The 17,975-nt window shown below is 42.0% G+C and overlaps 1 protein-coding gene across 1 annotated transcript in view; it reads left to right on the top strand.

Annotated features, from left to right (window-relative positions):
• Positions 1 to 17,975, top strand: part of NFIB (nuclear factor I B) — a 296,512-nt gene that overhangs the window by 175,759 nt on the left and 102,778 nt on the right.

The following is a 17,975-nucleotide window of genomic DNA, read 5'->3' as shown; positions in this document are numbered from 1 at the left end:
GTTTTATATGGAGATTGCCAGTAGATAGAATTTTTACATTTTAAAATGAAATCACACCTATAATTCAGGTCATAGAGGTGAATGAACAGTATTGTGTGCCACTTTATAAAGTCCTCTTTCCTTTTCACTACATTTTTAGTTTTGAAAATGCGCTTTTTTCATATTTGCACGACACAATATGACATTACATTACACTGGTGGGGGTGGCAGGAAAATGGTGTGAACAATTTTATCATTTAACCCTTTCCACTCATCAAAATACTTTTTTTAAAAAAAAATAACAGATTGCAATCCTTTATTATATTGTGATAAGATATCTATAGATTTTTTGTGGGGGGTGGCGGCAGGGGGATTAAATCTAGACCTGGCTGTGCCTTTGTCTATATATAGTTCCATTCAGTGTTGCCTTTTCACTTAAAGGACCCCAAACACAAAATCCATTTTCCAAAGGGAGATATTTCTAATGTCATGAAACAAATTAGGAGAGAGCGAGCAGATGGTATTATAAAGCTTAGGGGGAAAGTATAGCACTTTAATACAAATTGTTAGCCAAATGTAAAGACAGCCACTTAGCTACCAATTGTTGAAATTATTTATGTCTTCATGATAGGACTATCGCGGAAAGGTAGGATTCACTTAAAACAACAACAACAACTACAACAACAACAAAGGGTGGGAGAGAAAGTGCATTGTTTTGCATTTGAAGTTGGCTTAGTGTAGCTTAAGCAGTTGTAGCAAAACAGTTTGTAATCACTGAAAATGCATTGTATAATTTCTGGTTTTTGCGGTGGGCCCGTTAACCAAGATGCAGTGTGACAGCCCATTAGCAAAATAAACAGGTCTTCATTACTTGGAATCTTTTGCCGTTTCCCTTCCACTTTTAACTACATTAGTTTTGCAAAGCATCAGGGTTTTTGATTGTGATTCGGTGCGGTTCAACTTATCCCCATACCACGCTTTGCCTGAGCATCAACGCATCCGTTACCAGTTCCCTATCCAAAGTTTCCATAGAGGCAGCCTGCTGTTTCATTCTTAACCACAAAGCAGCCCGAAATGACTTTACTTCTTTTTACAACTTGCAAGGAGTTAATGGACTGTGCTGGCCCCCCGCCAAAGCTTTTAAGAAACTTTATTAATGTATTATGAGGCCGGGACACCATAGTGGGGGATTTAATTTGATTATTCATCTTAATGAATAAAAATATGTGTGCACAATTAAAGTCGTATTATCAAGTAGTTGCCTTCTAGTAAATGTTTGGTCCGCCTTGGTCCTTGGCCTGTTGTTTCATTTGCAAATCAAGCTTTTGTCTTTGTCCCAAAGATGTTGGGACAAAGCTATTTTAAAGGACAGTCTTCCAACTTTTTGTATGTGAGATGGATCATTTGAGTACTTGTACTGAAAACCACTGTTAAGAGTCTTAGCAGCGCCGTGTAGGAAACAGACACAGCAAAGTTCACGCCGGGTGACAAAATGTAAGATAAATGTTTGGCATTTGTCTGTTCTCACCCCTTCAGCAGGGACCCAGGTGGCGCCGTGGGTTAAACCACAGAGCCTAGGGCTTGCTGATCAGAAGGTCGGCGGTTCCAATCCCTGCCACGGGGTGAGCTCCCGTTGCTCGGTCCCAGCTCCTGCCCACCTAGCAGTTCGAAAGCACGTCAAAGTGCAAGTAGATAAATAGGGACTGCTCCAGCGGGAAGGTAAACGGCGTTTCCGTGCGCTGCCCTGGTTCACCAGAAGCGGCTTAGTCATGCTGGCCACATGACCCGGAAGCTGTCTGCGGACAAACGCCGGCTCCCTCGGCCTATAGAGCGAGATGAGCGCCGCAACCCCAGAGTCGGACATGACTGGACCTAATGGTCAGGGGTCCCTTTACCTTTACCTTTACACCCCTTCAGCACAATGGCATGACAAGGGAAACCTCCTAAATTTCCCTCTTCTGTTCCCCCGTAGGGGCATAGCAGGAGTCCTTGTTTGCATCTTGGCACATGGAAATTTTAAACTATCATCCACATTATTGACAATTTTCCTATGTCCTTGCTTTGCAGTGCCTGCTGCCATCTTTTTAAACTGGAAGGTTGAGATAAGTTAAACATGTCCCTGTCCTTTTCCACACAAGGAAAATTGACTTTTTAATGTAGCATTCAACGGATTTTCCCCGACACCTTTTTCTAGGAAGCTTTCAGGGTTCTAGAAACTTCAAACAGACCCTTCTGAAATGTTGCTTATTCTCGATGGAAGCTCCCAGTTGCTCCTCGTTCTTGGAATGGCAGGGACGGCGATGTGTTCGCAAGGAATATGAAGAGCAGATTTTTTGCATTTGGACATTAAGCTAGCCTTTGCCAACTTGGTGCTCTCAGATGCTTCAGACTGTATTCAATAATAATAATAATAATAATAATAATAATAATAATGAACGGCTTAGGGAGCTGGGTATGTTTAGCCTGCAGAAGAGAAAGTTAAGGGGTGACATGATAGCCATGTTTAAATATATAAAAGGATGTCATATAGAGGAGGGTGAAAGGTTGTTTTCTGCTGCTCCAGAGAAGCGGACACGGGGCAATGGATTCAAACTACAAGAAAGAAGATTCCACATAAACATTAGGAAGAACTTCCTGACAGTGAGAACTGTTCGGCAGTGAAATTTGCTACCAAGGAGTGTGGTGGAGTCTCCTTCTTTGGAGGTCTTTAAGCAGAGGCTTGACAGCCATCTGTCGGGAATGCTTTGATGGTGTTTCCTGCTTGGCGGGGGGTTGGACTGGATGGCCCTTGTGGTCTCTTCCAACTCTATGATTCTATGATTCTATTAATAATAATAATAATGGCTGACATTGTCCAAGGTCATAATTCGTTGAAATAAATTGGCATGCATAAACATATATAATTGCAATCTTGGGGACATGTGTCTTTCTGTTTCTGTAAAAAGGAAGTATTATTAGAAATGTGATTTTGTTGTTGTTGCTGGTTGCCATTTATTTTTAACAGAGAAACTGTATCTGGGTGCATCAGCCGGTTAGAATTGTCTGTCCTATCTGTGCACCCCAAAATGGTGTGATATAACTGGAGATGCGACTATGTTTAATATTTGAACATGCGAAATTCTGCATGGTGTGATGCCACAGAAAACATGTAGCTGTAAAGCAGATTTTGCTAAAGGAACCTTTCGCTAATCTTGTTGATAATTTCTAAATGGAAAGAGATCATTTGAAGTCCACTCGATTAACACTTAAAATTTTACAGTTCTAGTTAGTTTATAGATGGAGACTGATTACAGATTAGCAGACTGTTTTTAATGGATGTCAGCGATAAAAAAGCGAAAGTTACTCAGCATATCTAACTGATAAGGCTGCTTTTCAGATAAAAAAACGTGATTGGTTGCATTTTAGAGGTGGGGAGGAGGAGGGCAAAGAATTCTTATTAACGATTAATGAAGAATACTAGAAGGAATTTGGGAACAACGAAACCCTGTGCTCTGTGGGACTTTAACTCCAGGTCACCAGTCACTTGCTTTACAAGGACAGTGAAGTTGGATAGCTCTGTGACTTTGAACCCGATTACTAATCAAACAGAGGGTTAAAGTCCTTTTATACAAATAATTGTCTTGATTGGACCATCACTCCGCAGCAGAATGCTTTATGGGACAAACAACCTTAGTTTGCAGAGTGCTGGAGTCTATTTTGGTTTTTTGGGGTGGTTTTTTTTTTGTTTGTTTTTTTTGAAAACCAATAGAAGGTAAACTAGTTTCTGCGACCAGAAGACTGAGAATGTAATATTTTTTAAAAGCCACGAATTTATGAAACTCCTTTATGTTGAGTCAGAACATTTGCCAACCTAGTCCAGTTCTTTCTCTGTAACTCTCCCAAGACCTCAGGCAGAGAACTCTCCCAGCTCTTGCTACTTTTGATCCTTTTATCTGAAGATGTCAGGATTGTATCCTGAGAGTCACGCTAACATTTGAAATTATAGTCCAAAGGTTCTTCAGCAATGCATTAAAGATAATTAATGCTGGTCCAGATTGGTGGTTCTAACCAAATTGCTTGCTCTTATCAATCTCCGTACGATATAGCCAGCTGGAAAGGAGGAGCTGGAGCGAACAATCTTAATGTTACTCCAAAAGAGCAAATTGGTAAATGTTTCTATACTGTTCGTTACACACCCTGTGTTCATCTGTTGTAATGTGGGAATATTCCTAACGGCTCCACTTGCAGCTGCAGTAATTTCTAAATCAATTGTTATCTAAAAGAGAAATCAGATTATCAACATCTCTGGGAACAGAGGGCCAAGCATTTATCCTTCCTCCGAAAGTATTTGCCTTGCAAGGAATGAAAATTCATATTGCAGTCCCATCTAATCCTAATCATTTTGATTTGCTTGCCCGTTAAACTCCGGGAGTAAACATTGCAAACCGAACATTCCAAATGCTGCAGAAATTACCTAAGAAACTGTTCATTAATCCATAAGGAAAGGGGTTCGAGCTGCGCATTCTGTATCATTTGCTTTTGCCGAACACAGATAAGAGTTTAAAAATCGTTGCTTTGAAGCTCTGTCCATTGATACAGTGATTCCATATGGGTAGGATAATTGCTTTATTACAACGTGGAATGAAATGGGATCCTAAGAGAGAATAGCAGTTTCTCACTGAAATGAATAATTCGTTAAAAAATCTTAAATCGTGTGCTTTCCCGTGATATAGATATTGGGTGTTTTGGTAATGATTTCAAAGATAAGTGCCATTTAAACAGAACAAGAGGGTATGTGTCAAAAATGTCCAGCTGCTATAAACTGAAAGGCTGTTTGTCTTAAGCGATTTCCAAAAACAGGTTTTAAGATGGTGTATTCCAGATTACTGTTGTGTAAATCTAATGGAAAGTAGTATATTGGTTCAGTTTCCGAGCAGTACAATTCAGGTTCTGTCTAGGAAATTCTTCTTTTTACAAATCGTAACTTTTTAAGCTATATATATATATTATATTACAGTGCATCAGAATCATTTTATTATTTTCTCCCTTTCTGCAGAAGCAGGGTTTCCCAACGTGATCCCGTACAATCAACACAGCTTTAAAATTAGGTTTGGCTTTTGCCCTTTGCTCAGGACGACACACTAGGTCGACGACATTTCAGGATAAACTCTTTGGCAGCCATTTTAGATGCAGCCTGCGCTGAGAGCACGCCGGCTGCCAAAAATTGCAGACGCTCTGTGCCAAAATACTCTTGGCAGTAGAGATAAACTTTGTCGAGATACACAGTCCAGAAATATCTTATAATTACAAAGCACAGGGGGCAGAATGTTTTTACAATACAGCTGTGCTAATGTAAACATTTAATTTGGCAGCCTCCTCCACCCACTTTTCAATTAACCGGGTTTATGCAGATACTTTAGGTCTGTAATAAACTTTATTGCTACTTCTCCTGGAGTACAGTTTATGAAACACAGATTTGAGGAGATGGGGGGGGGTGGGTGGGTTCTGTTCGTTCTGCAGAGCAGGTTGAACACGTTACGATGCCCGTAAAGGGGGAAGTATGTATCCCTATTTCAAAATGCCATAAGGTTTGGCATTGCTAAAGCGGGGGTTGTCTCCCCTTGGCTTCTCCCAAGGAAAACAAAAGGATATAATTAGAAAGAGGTGAAATCAAACAGAGTTGCCAAAGATCGCTTTGTATCAGGGATTGTTGCAAGAGACAAAGTTCCCTGCATTGCATAAGGGTATTGGCAGTGCAAAGATTTCATTAATGGTTCTTTACCTGTTGTAATTATAATAATCCTGCAATAGCCAGTGCCGGATTTACGTATAAGTTAAACAAGCTATACCTTAGGGCCCCACTCTCTTGGGGGCCCCAAAAAAATTAAAGGGGGAAGAACCTGGGGGCAATCCTCCCCCCAAAAAAGCTCAACAACTCTGGGCCATCTCCCTCCATTTTCTTAAATTGGAGTCCCCCAAAATAGGGCTTGTCTTATATACGGAAAAATACGGTACATACATAAGAGTTGCTGATTGTTAAGCAGCCAATATGCTATAAATAAAATCAGTGGCCAGAAAGATATAGGCTCCTAGGCAGTATGCCCCATGGAGAAATTCACGACGACTTATCTGTGCATAACACACATGCCAAGATTCTTAGTTTCGGAAGTGATAATTGCTTCAGCGATGTAAATCTTAAACAGGCTGTTGATGCTACAACAAGCCTTTTCCTTCCGTGACCCACAGAAGTCACGATAGTCTAACTAGATAGCAAGGCATCAATAGCAGTCTCCTCCCGTCTCAATAGATTTATTTCTATACATGTATGAAATAATGCAATTTATTTGAATGTGAAAACTTCTTAGCGTATGATAAAACTTGATCTACGCTTCGGAACAAACACCTCTATTTGCTGTGATTCATGACAGATTCAGAATGATAGCTCTGTTCTGTAAGGGAACTCAACTTTAGAAAAGAAATGATGTGGAAAGTTAAATGCGGCCATTTTAAGGAAGCGGGTGTCATTCAGAGTAGACAGCTGTTTTGAAATTTCACATGGGCAGTAATTTTGGGGAGGTCATCCAAGAATCTAGTTGTGTACATTTTGTGAAAAATTACTATGGATTTCAGAATTGAAATTTCATATAGCAAAAGGTTTATATCTGTATCTTTGTGTGTACCTCCCTCCACACACACACACACACACACACACTGCATATGCTTTAGGGATTGCAGAGTTTGGCATTTTAGTCAAGTTGAAGTAAAATAATTATTCTGCACTTTGTAGACCTTGGTAAACCCATACCTACCACCAAAATGCTTGATTATTTTATAGGTACATAAGGATGATAAGAGTACTGGGTTAAAAAAAAAAAAAGTAACACCAACAATGCTTGCTGAAACAGTATAAAACTACTCTAGTTCTTTTCGTTTTGTTCATCGTTTTGTGTTTTAAAAATTGAGATTTGACACCAGATTTCGATTAAAGGGTGCCAGCAAGCGTCAGCTGTTACAATAAAAATAATACATGCATGTAATTTGGACCCATGTATGAGTGATCACACCAATAAAAATGTAATGTCCTTGTAGTAGGAACTGTAGTTAGACTTTAAGCAAATCAAGACTTACCTTGAAGATCTCGCCTTTTGGTCTCCTCTCCAAAATTCCGCATCCTCGGAAGCGGATGGGTCTAATGGGTTTCCAGACAGCTCTGGGACGTTTTCTAGATGATTTGACTGGTGCTTCTGTTCAATCCCTGGACAACCTCTGGAATATCCAAATGACTAGGTCTGTTGACACAATCACCCCTGAACACCCTCTTCTGCTTTGTGGAGCCCACTTGGCATCCTGGCATATTCCAGAGCTTAGGGAGACAGCTTGAATGCGAGTGGAGGAAAACTCTGGTGGAATGCAGTAATCATCAACCCTACCTAATGGCAATGAAGATAGCAAAGAAAGCATACTTTGCTGTCTCCATTGCATCCTCATTGTGCCTTCTGACAGAGCTTTTCCGGGTAGTACGGGGCCTCTTATAGATTGACCTTAAGGAGGTGTAAGCTTGCTGTGACTTATTTGCAAAGCATTTTGAGGATAAAGTCGCTTACATGCACTGGGCTCCACTATTACAGCAGGTGAATCTCTAAGGGTGCCCACAGCACTGTCTAGTCTTGTTGTGTTGGATGAGTTTCATTTCGTAAGGCTCAAAGGTATGGATAAGGTGCTTGGATCGGTCAGGGTGACCCCTTCTGCTTTGGACCCCTCTTGGCTGATAAAAACTAGCAGGGAGGGGACGGTGGGCTGGGCCAGGGAGGTGATTAATATCTCCCTCCCAGAAGGTGTGCTCCCATCCTGCTTGAAGGAGGCAGTGGTAAAATTCAGAAAATTTAAGTAACTACTGGCCAGTCGCCAGTCTCCTCTTGGGCAAGGTTCTTGAGTCGAAGACCAGATCCAGGTGCTCTTGGAGGAAACTGATTTTCTACATCCATTTCAATTATGGTTTTAGACATGATTTTGGTCACCCTGTATGATGAGAGAGACAGGGGAAATGTGTCCCTGTTCTTTCTCGACCTCTCAGCAGTTTTTGATACCACCATCCATGGTTTCCTTCTGGAGTAGTTGTCCGAAGGATATCATGGTTGGTTGCCACCACTTTGCAGTGGTTCCAGTCCTACTTGGATGGTCATTTCCAGAAGGTGATGTTTGGGGAGTGCTCTTTGGCCCTGTGAAGCCTTCATTGTAGGGTTCCTCAGGGTTCAATTTTATCCCCTGTGCTGCATATGAAACTGCTGAGTGGAGTTATCCAGAGTTTTGGAGCACATTGTCAGCAGTATGCTGCTCTGCTTCTCCTTTACATCTGCTAGTTTGGCGGTGGATGTGCTAGACCATTGTCTTGCCTCGCCAATGGACTGGATGAGAACCAACAAGAGGAAACTCAGTCCAGATAAGATTGAGGAACTGTTAGCTGATGGTTCCCTAGAGTGGGTGGATTGGAGGCCGCCTGCTCTTGAGGGGGTTACACTGCCTCCAAAGGAGTGGGCACATAACTTGGGGGTACAGTCGTACCTTGGAAGCTACTGCAGCCAATCAGAAGTTGCAGGAGCACCGTCAGACATTCGGTTTCCAAAAATAGTTCGCAAACCGGAACAGTCACTTCTGGGTTTGCGACGTTTGGGAGCCAAAACGTTTGGGAACTAAGCTGTTTGAAAACCAAGGTAGGACTGTACTTCTGAATCATTGCTGTCACTAGAGTCTCAGGTGGCCTCAGTAGCACGGAGAGCCTTCCATCAGCTTTGGGTGGTGGCCTAGCTGCACCCCTGTCTGGATAGGGATTGCCTAACTTATGTCCTGTATGCTCTGGTAACCTCAAGTGGTGGCTCTCTGTTTATGGACTGCTCTTCCCAGTCAGGCCTTCCTGGCGCCTTCATTACATATCTTTAGGTGCCAGGTGAAAACATTTCTCTGTAATCATGTCCTTGGCTGATTACCATTCTATAGCTGTTTAAATGTGTTTGTTGCAGAGGGCGTTTTTGTTTTATTATGCATGTTGTATACTAATTTTTATGTCGTGAACCATACTGTGATCTTCAGATGAAGGGCAGGTTACAAATTTAACTAATAATAATAATAATAATAATAATAATAATAATAATAATAATAATTCGATGGTTGTTGGGAAATACGCAGCATTTGAATCTGAATGTCTGGCCTGAATTATTTAGTATTCTGAGAGTGCAGCATGGCTTGGTGCAAATTAGTTTTCCTTCTTCCTTGTATCCAATGCTAAAAATGCCACTGTGTTTTTCCTTTTGAAAACACATAATAAGTAAGGATGAATTAAGTACTCCATGGTACAGTAGTGTATGGTTTAAACAGATTAGGGTTTGGCATAGCATTCAGGTTTATCAGGCATTTAGAATTTCGGATGTACAATTCATCAGTCTTTTTCTTGGCAATTACATGGGCTTCCCCCACAGTTTTTGGTTTGGCAGTGAGATAGCCGGTTCACCCTGTTGCAGGATTGCCTGCCAAGGAGACGTGGCCAGCTCTCTACTTCCTGTCTTCCTCTTTGTCCTGGTCTCGCCTTTGCTGAAACTGCCAAGTCATAAATGCCAAAAAAGCTTCTTGCAGAAAGGTCAAACTACTAGTTTGGAATCACCTGTGCCAATATTTGTAGTTCTTTTTTATGTTTAGTGTAATGAGAAAAGTACAAAGCAGTTGCCAGAAGAGTATCTAGGACTTTTTGGATAGTGTTTGCGTCCTGCAGCATTGCCAACTATTTAGGGTTAGTCAGCATAAGGTGCTTGAAGTTAGACTTCTGTTTAAAACGGTGCCAGATGCAGAAAAACTTAACACCCCCCCAGTTTACCCTGTGCTTCTCTTTGGCTCTTTTAGTCTTCATTATGCAGCGCCGTCGTGGCAGAGGTTTGCTGAAATAGTAAAGTGATGCAAAAAAAAAAAATGCTCCCCCCCCCCAAGTAGGCTACAGTAAAATGCAACAAAAGTTCTGGTGTGTGCAGCAGATACGTTGTGATAACTAAGTAGGTGTCACATTAATAGGGAGTAGTGTTCGTGAGGCTATCATATGCTTGATGTACTGAAATTGAATTTTGTATTTAGGAAGGGATATAGATTGACAGACATGCATTGTTTTTGTACCAAGTTGAACTGTACAGTTCAAGATTCAGGTAGGTAGCCGTGTTGGTCTGACACAGTCGAAATACATATATAAAAATAAAAAAATTGTCCAGTAGCACCTTAGAGACCAACTAAGTTTGTTCTTGGTATAAGCGTTTGTGGGTATGCACACTTCTTCAGATACGATTTAAGATGAAACAGTTCAAGGTGAAACAACCCCTCCTTCAAGAGATAGGTAAAGGTAAAGGTACCCCTGACCGTTAGGTCCAATAACGGATGACTCTGGTGTTGTGGCGCTCATCTCGCTCTATAGGCCAAGGGAGATGGCGTTTGTCTGCAGACAACTTCTGGGTCATGTGGCCAGCATGACTAAGCCGCTTCTGGCAAAGCCAGAGCAGTGCACGGAAACACCGTTTACCTTCCCGCTGGAGCGGTACCTATTTATCTACTTGCACTTTGACGTGCTTTCGAACTGCTAGGTGGGCAGGAGCTGGGACTGAACAACGGGAGCTCACCCCGTTGCGGGGATTCGAACTGCCGACCTTTTGATCGGCAAGCCCTAGGTCCTATGCTCAAACCAGGATAATCTACAATATTTTAAGAAGGCAGTGTGCTTCTGAATACCAGTTGCTGGAAAAAAACAGCAGGAGGGGAGAATGCTTTTGCATATAGTGTGCATGCAAACAAAAGCTTATACCCAGAACAAACTTGGTCTCTAAGGTGCTACTGAACAATTTTTTTATTTTTTAAATTTAATAGGCCCTGCTTTTAGACTTCCCATGGGCATCTGAGAATAGAATGCTGAGGAAAATGAGTCATTGGCCTGATCCAGGGAGGTTCTCTTTACGTTCCTGCTTTCTTTTCTTTTCTTTTTCAAATTTTATTTATATTTTTCAAGTTTATACATTTCACTAGTTTTACAATCATTTTAACATTTCTAAACTTGGCTGTCTCCCCGCCTCTTTCGGTGGCTCCTTAAATTTATTTTTAATATCCTCTGCATATCCAAATTAACTTAATTTATTCATTTTCTTTATTAAATGCTCATTTATTCATCTACCGGTACTTAAAATATATACTCTTATGAAACCGCAGGTTATTACGATAATCCTGCCAATGATCTTATCTGTTTACAATTTATCTGTAAATATTCAATAAACTGTTTCCATTCTTTTATAAAAAGTTTGCTGTCTTGATTTCTTATTCTTCCAGTAAGTTTCCATAAGTTTTTGGTAAAGGTAAAGGTAAAGGGACCCCTGACTATTAGGTCCAGTCGTGTCTGACTCTGGGGTTGCGGCGCTCAGTTTGCATTACTGGCTGAGGGAGCCGGCGTACAGCTTCCGGGTCATGTGGGCAGCATGACAAAGCCGCTTCTGGCGAACCAGAGCAGCGCACGGAAACGCCGTTTACTTTCCCGCTGGAGTGGTACCTATTTATCTACTTGCACTGGTGTGATTTCGAACCGCCGACCTTTTGGTCAGCAAGCCCTAGGCTCTGTGGTTTAACCCACAGCGCCAGCCACCCGCATCCCTTACGAATGGAACTTAAGGTTGTTGTTTTTCCCATTCTGATTGTGACCTGCCTCTGATCCCTAAGACCTCGACTTGCCTTTGTTAGGACTCAAATTTCCAAAAACAAACCCCTGAGTTGCAACGAGAACCAATCACAGAAATACTGTATAGACACAACACGTAGGCTACTAACTGTTAAAGCATGTATAATAGAATAATGATAGCATTCAAAAGGCAGAAATAAATCTATTAGAGTTCATATATACAATGTAACAGACTAGTGGCGCAGAACGTCAAGCCATGTGTTCAAGATAGGCGTCAAAGGTCAGTCTCACAATGGTTATTCAAAGGTTTCAACAGAAGATGTCTCATAAGTCCAAAAAGTAAAGTTTTCTCAAAAGTTTTTCAAAAGACACTGTCCTTGAGACTTTGGGACATCTTCCGTTGAAACTTTTGAAAAACCTTTTGTGTTTGTAATCCAAAACGTATGCAAACCAAGGTAATGCTGTATGAAATTTGTTGGGGGAGAGGGAAACAGAGGGTAGTGTGTTGAAAAATCTTTTGCAAGAGGACATTTGTTTGCAAGGCACAAAATTGATGCCAATGTTGCTTGTGCATTTTGCAGCCGTAATATACGGACAAAGGTGGCTAACTGCTAACTGCCACGGCCGATTCAGACATATATGTTCACCCCCTTGATTCCTGTACATATTATTATTTCCAATATCCCATGTGGGCAGACTGAATTTGTGGAAATGCAGTCACTGTTACTGTGTGAGGTTCATAAGAGCTGTGCCATGTGTTTTAGATTTCACAAGATGCCAAACTCATTTTATTGCATACTTGAGGAAATATCTTTCTGGGAACATGTGCTCTCATCTTGATTATAGTTTTTTCCCCCTTTATTATTGTGCTACTGACTCATCTGACTAATCTTGCCTGCAAGTGTTAACTGACTTGCAGAAGTTGAAAGTGTGAGAAGAACATATCTCAGTGCAAGATCACTTTTTCCCCCAGCCGGTAATTTCATGGAAGATTTAGCAATAAATTTTTAAGCAGTGTGGATTGCATATGTCTACATAGATGCATGACTAACGAGAGTGCTTAGTTTCCTTTCAGGGCACCCACAGGTTGCTGATCACCCCCACAGGGCTGTTTTGCTCATGGAGCTAGACCTTGGCCATTGTGGTGTAGTGGTTAAGAGCGGTAGACTCGTAATCTGGGGAACCGGGTTCGCGTCTCCACTCCTCCACATGCAGCTGCTGGGTGACCTTGGGCTAGTCACACTTCTCTGAAGTCTCTCAGCCCCACTCACCTCACAGAGTGTTTGTTGTGGGGGAGGAAGGGAAAGGAGAATGTTAGCCACTTCAGGTAGTAATAAAGCGGGATAACAAATCCAAACTCTTCTTCTTCTTCTTGGACCCAGAATGTTGATAGACTCTGTTTGGCATTGTTATGTCAGCCATCATGGAGGTGCTGAAAAGGTTGTTGGGGTGACATTTTTAGCAGTCGAAAAAGATAGGTTCTGATGTTAATCCTGCTTTGATTGCACCACTCCCATGGGATGATAAAGCCTGATTTTTTATTTTTTATTTAATAAACACATCTATTGTCATGTCCCATCATTGACCACATTCGTTGCATCTCTTCTCCTAAAGAGCAAGATGAATTCTCATAACAAATGAGATGAACGGCTGCTCGGTATGTTGTGTTGCATCTTTGGTACATAAGGGGATGCGCAGCTTCTCTTGGCATCGGTATATAGTTTGAGCTGGGTTTTTTTTGGAAGGGGGAAATAACCGAGAAGATCTGTGTTTTAAAGCACCATACGTGTTTTATTATTTTGAAATATTTAGGGTGGACGTCTTGTGTGGTGCCTTGTGATCTTTGTCCAGATTTAATCTCTGGCTGAGGTTGTTGAGTCTGCTAGAGAACAACCAAGTGCCAATTCGTACTAGCGCTTTCTAAAGCTTCTTTTTGCCCTCCTCCCCTGTCTCTTAAATGTGTTAAACACGCACACAGTTAATACATCGTATGAGTTGGTTGTTACAATCTGTTGGCATGTATGATGTATGTTGACATGCTCTCTGCAAAAGGGTGCCTGTGCTTTAGTTCTCCGAGAGGCACACAGCGGTGATAATTTTCCCCCACTGCTTTTTTTCCTAGGAAGAAAAAGTGCCGGGACTCAGTGCCTCAGTCCGCCAACGCAGGCGCCATCTTGAAACCAAAACCATGTGACCAAATGCCGCGCTACATCTTACAGGGAGATTCAGATTGCCCCTCCCCCCAGCGCCTTCGCTCATTAATGGGGAGCAAGGGCTGCGACTAGAAATCCTGTTGTTTTATAACCTCGTTTTTTTGCGCACGACTTAACCGCGCAAAGCCTTCGAAGCAGCGATACTTGGTGGTCGCAGCCATACAGTGCAGACCCCCTCCCCCTACGTCACACGCGGCCATGGCAGCAGCCGGCCACAACCTCCTTCATCCTGCAGCCTCTGAGCATGCACCCCTGGGTCATCCTGGCCCGCCCTGCGCAGGCACCCCCGGAAGGGCAAGCCTCGGCTGTTACCTCTCTGTGTCATGGTGCAACTGGGGTGCCCCCCTACTGTTGTTTCTGCTGCTGTTGTGCATGCGTTGTTCCTGTCCTCTCTTTGACCGCTTGGAGGCTGTGGTTTTTGCAAATAAGCAGCAGAATCATTGTCAGTAGGGCTGCCCGCAATGGCACCCAGCTGAGAGGTGCCAGAGTTTTTTTCACAGCAATCCCCCCCCGAATCTCTCTCTCTCTCTCTCTGATAATAATTGTTATTAGTTTTCAATTACAATAATCCAATAATAGCCTCATTAAATCAATACCAAATTACAATACAATTCCCAATATCAATCATTCAGATACCTGATTACATAATTTAGGTGGCCCCACACATGCTAGAATTGATGGTTTGGTGGTTTACTTTATTTCTGCGTTCCAAAACCTTATTGATTTCCATTACATAGTAATCCCTTATGCAACATCTGCAGTATTTATAGCTTCTGTTTGTATTGACACATTTAATGATTTATAATTCTGCCAGTGAAGATCTGTATCCTTGTTCTTCCTTTTCACAGCAGTTGACCCTGGCCCAGCGTATCAACTGGTTGCCTGCATTTATGAACGAATCACCAGCCTTAAATGCCTTTGAAAAGCGTTTTGTATCACCTGATGTTACCAATAATGAGAATAATTATGAAACGTTCCTCACAATAGCCGTTCGTGCATGTGTTACCTTGAATCTGGAAAATAAATGTCACCTACATGGACAAAAAGGGAAAAGTCCCCAAAGTGCTACTGCAAATTAGTCCTCAAATTACACTTGCCGGCTTGACAGTCCCACATTGTAGGTTTCATATCCACTAAAGCAGGGGCCAGCAAACTCTTTCAGCAGGGGGCCGGTCCACTGTCCCTCAGACCTTGTGGGGGGGGGGCCGGACTATATTTCTTTTCCCCCGGAGTTTTAATCCAGAGTTGCATTTTGAGTAAAAGCACACATTCTACTCATGTAAAAACACCAGGCAGGCCCCACAAATAACCCAGAGTTGCATTTTAAATAAAAAGATACATTCTACTCATGTAAAAACTTGGTGATTCCCAGACTGTCTGTGGGCTGGATTTAGAAGCCAGTTGGGCTGTATCCAGCCCCCGGGCCTTAGTTTGCCTGCCCATGCACTAAAGGGATGCTCTGTTTGCTGATAAACGGTTTGCTCTGGGGATGTGCTTCTTGGCTTTCACTTACTGTTTTTATTGTCTTCATTTCTTGATCCCTGACACTCTGTGTTTATATTTACATGAGGGTGATACTTGATTTGCTGACAGGGTGGGAGGAAAACGGCATAACAAATACCCCTCTTTCCAGGAGAATAAAAGTGTTCCCATAGTCTCTGCATACAAACAAGTCATATGTGGTGGGGGCAGCTGAATGAAATCTCTGCACTTAGTTTCTACATTTTATTCCCGTAAATATTGTGTGTTGAACAAACAAATGGAAATTTATCTGAAGATTGATACTAATGCTCCAGAGTTAAGACATATTATACAAATAAATGTGATTCATAAGATAGAAATTCACAGACTTCTCCGATAGATCCCAACAGCTTGCCTGGGAATCTAGCACATCTCTTAAAATGTTCCCCTTTGAAAGGATGGGACTTTGAACACTTTGACCTAGATAGTAGCATGTTTTGCCACTAAAGCTAAGTTGTGTTTTCTTCATGTGCGTTCATTTCGCTGTACATAGTTGCTTTCGTTTATCAGGGAAATTATTAGAAATACTTTGCACAGAATTTCCTCTCCAGCCGATTTAGGGGTACAACACAGGACCTGTGAGGGGCAGCTGTTGCATGTGGCAATGTCCCCTCATGGCTCTGCAAATTAGGTAATCTCTTCTGTGTGCACAGTAGGAAACAATAGGGGCTGGGCCATCATTTTTGCAGCAAATACACAGCCAAGAGTACTGCTGCAACCCTGACCCAAATTATACCCCATTACCAATGCATCACATATCATAGAATTGTAGAGCTGGAGGGGGCCCAAGGGTCATCTGGTCCAACCCTTTGCAATGCAGGAATCTCAGCTAAGGTGTCCAAGACAGATGGCAACCCAACCTCTGTTTAAAAACCTCCAAGGAAGAAGACTCCACAACCTCCTGAGGGAGACTGTTCCACTATCGAACAGCTCTTACCGTCAGAAATTTCTTCCTGATGTTTAGTCAGAATCTCCTTTCTTGTAACTTGAAGGCATTGGTTCGAGTCCTACCCTCCAGAGCAGGAGAATACAAGTTTTTCCCCTCTTCCATGTGACAGCCCTTGAGATATTTGAAGATGGCTATCATATATCCTCTCAGATGCCTCTTTTCCAGGCTAAACATACCCAGCTCCTTCAACCGTTCCTCATCAGGCTTGGTTTCCAGACCTTTGATTAGCTTGGCTGTCCTCCTCTGCACACGTTCCAGCTTGTCAAAAATCTTCTTAAATTGTGGTGCCCAGATTTGGACACAGTACTCCAAGTGGGGTCTAACCAAGGCAGAATAGAATGGTTCTATTACTTTCCTTGACCTGGACAGTATACTTCTGTTGATGCAGCCTAGATTAGTGTTTTTTGGTGTTGTTCGTTTTTTGCAAGAACTCATTGCAGTGCACATTCACAAATGACTAGTAGGCACTTGCTTTGTTAGTGTTGAAATGCTGCTAATGTTACAAAATATGGACATGTGAATATTCACTTCCACGCCTGATAATCTGATGTTTGAAGACAACATGAACGTATCTTGCTCAGAGTAAGGTGGTCATGCCTCTAGGCTCCCAGAGAATGTAAGATTGATAAAGACAAAGAGCTTTACATTTTTGGCCTTTGTCCCAGTGGCCATGAACACCTGTAGTTTCACAGAACCATATTCTTCATTACAGTGGTACCTTGGTTCTCAAACTTAATCTGTTCCGGAAGTCTGTTCCAAAACCAAAGCGTTCCAAAACCAAGGCGCGCTTTCCCATAGAAAGTAATGCAAAATGGATTAATCTGTTACAGACTTTTAAAAACAACCCCTAAAACATCAATTTAACATGAATTTTGCTATCTAAAGAGACCATCGATCCATAAAATGAAAGCAGTAAACTGCAGATCCATAAAATGAAAGCAGCGAACTGCAGTCACACAATCAAGCAATCAATAGCTGAACTGCGTTCCACACAGTCACAAAAAAGAGCTGCAAAAACATAAAATGCAAAATAAATAGCAAAAACAGTCAGACCTCAGTGTAACACTCAAAACTGAGCAAGTTCGGTTTCCAAAAAAAGTTCACAAACCGGAACACTTACTTCTGGGTTTGCAGTGTTTGGGTTCCAAGTTGTTTGAGTACCAAGGCGTTTGAGAACCAAGGTAACACTGTATAGCCACCCAAAAACTCGCGGTGAGTATAGCAACATATTAGGAGAGCAAGTGTTCCCCATGTTGGGAATGGATGTTCCGTTCCTAGAGCAGGACAAACTGTTGGAACCCTTTGCACAAGTTCTCCATTGTTCACTCTCTACAGCTACACCATCTTCAATTCTTTCTTACAGTTCAGTAATAGCAGCCAATACATTTTCTTCTTAATGACCTGGAATCAAGGTTTTGCTGGGCTTTCCCTGTCCCCACGAACACAACCACCACACGGCAGAGTTTTATAGCAGCATATTACTGAAAGAAGCAAAGGCGGGCTTCATCACAGAGGAAAAGGGCAGGGTGCGATGTCGAGAATGAAGTTTCTTTTTCTCCCTCCAGGGTTCTTAAGTCTGGAGTATTTTGTTCCTTCCACCTGTGGGGTGTGTCTAAAAGAATCTCTATTGTGTGTCACACCCATT

The sequence above is a fragment of the Lacerta agilis genome, chromosome 16 (assembly GCF_009819535.1).
Source record: "Lacerta agilis isolate rLacAgi1 chromosome 16, rLacAgi1.pri, whole genome shotgun sequence".
NCBI classification, from domain to species: domain Eukaryota; kingdom Metazoa; phylum Chordata; class Lepidosauria; order Squamata; family Lacertidae; genus Lacerta; species Lacerta agilis.
The sequence above is the reverse complement of the archived record's forward strand: the minus strand, read 5'-3'. Positions and strand labels throughout refer to the sequence as shown.